Raw genomic sequence first — 1,152 nt, 5'->3', positions numbered from 1 at the left:
TTGTCCCCCAGCCTCAGCTCCACTCAACTGGGTGGGGGGTGTAGAAAGCGTCTCCAGCCGCAAAAGGGAGCCGTGAGCTCAGATGCTCCTCCGCAGGCCCGGTCTCGCTGCGCTCGCGAGCCGAGCTCAGCCCGGGCGGTGGGTGGGAAGAAACCGGGAGGGGAAGGTCTGGGGGTGTGAGGGTGGAGCGGAGCCCGGCCCAGTGATCCGGCCCGGGTTTTGCATGCCACCCACTCGCCCGCTCGGCCGCGGAGAATTCCATAATCACAGCGGGCGAGAGCGGAGACTGGGAGCGAAAAATCCGGGATCCGGCAACTTTGGGCAGCGCATGCGCGCCCGCGGCGCTCCATCCCAAACACACACACATTTTTCCCCCGGACTTGGAAAGTCACCCAAAGCCGCCCCAAGTGCAGGTAAGAGACTCGGCGCTCCCTCCGCCGCGGCCCCCCCACGCCCCTCAGCTCCGAGGGCCTCCCGAGGTGCTTCCCCGCCTCGCCCCCTATCCCGGTGCAGCCCCCGACTCCCGGGGCTGCCGCTTGCAGCAGGAGCGGGCGAGCGAGCGAGCGAGAGAGCCAGCCAGCCAGCCTGCCTGCGCGCGGCGGCTGCCACCCAACTCCGGCAGTGCGGGAGGCAGGGGGCACGGAGGGCTGGCATCCGGGCGCGGGGCGGCGCGTCGCCCGCTGTGGCCAGGGGAATGCCCAGCGCGCGGCTCCGGGAGAGGGGAGGGCTGCTGCTCCTGGGGGTCACTTACTTCAGCTGAGGGGGCGGCGGGGTAGGGGAGAAGAGGGGGAGGTGCCAGGCGCGAGTGCAGGACTTTGCAAATAGGGTGGGGGCGCCCCCCGCGCTGCAGGCTCGGGGGGGGGCAGGTGCTCGCCAATACCGGGTAATCACTCCTTCCCCCTACGCTCCCCCCACCCCCGGCTGTAGGGGTTCTAGCGCCCGCCAGGGCAGAGAAGGAGGCAGGGGTGAGGGGTGCCTGGGGTGACTTTGCAAGACTTTGCCCAGGGGAAGGGGTGGGTGGGGAACCCCTCCAGCCGACTCTTGTGCCCCAATACCAGGGTGTAGGTGCTGCCGGCAGAGGTAGGCAGTGTTCACTTAGGTGCGGGGTGCCAAGGGGTGCCTCCGGGTGGGAAAACGAAGGCGAAGGGTTGC

At 69.6% G+C, this 1,152-nt stretch overlaps 1 protein-coding gene across 1 annotated transcript in view; it reads left to right on the top strand.

The window, feature by feature from the left end:
* Positions 1-329: 329 nt before the first annotated feature.
* The window catches only part of CASZ1 (castor zinc finger 1), a 138,035-nt gene continuing 137,212 nt past the window's right edge, over positions 330-1,152 (top strand). The window contains exon 1 of the mRNA XM_034671191.1: positions 330-413. The gene's annotated coding sequence lies outside the window, so the exon portion shown is untranslated. The remainder of the gene's footprint in view (positions 414-1,152) is intronic.

This window comes from Ailuropoda melanoleuca, chromosome 11 (assembly GCF_002007445.2).
Source record: "Ailuropoda melanoleuca isolate Jingjing chromosome 11, ASM200744v2, whole genome shotgun sequence".
Lineage (NCBI taxonomy): Eukaryota > Metazoa > Chordata > Mammalia > Carnivora > Ursidae > Ailuropoda > Ailuropoda melanoleuca.
Note: the sequence above shows the minus strand (reverse complement) of the source record. Positions and strands in the feature narration are given on the sequence as shown.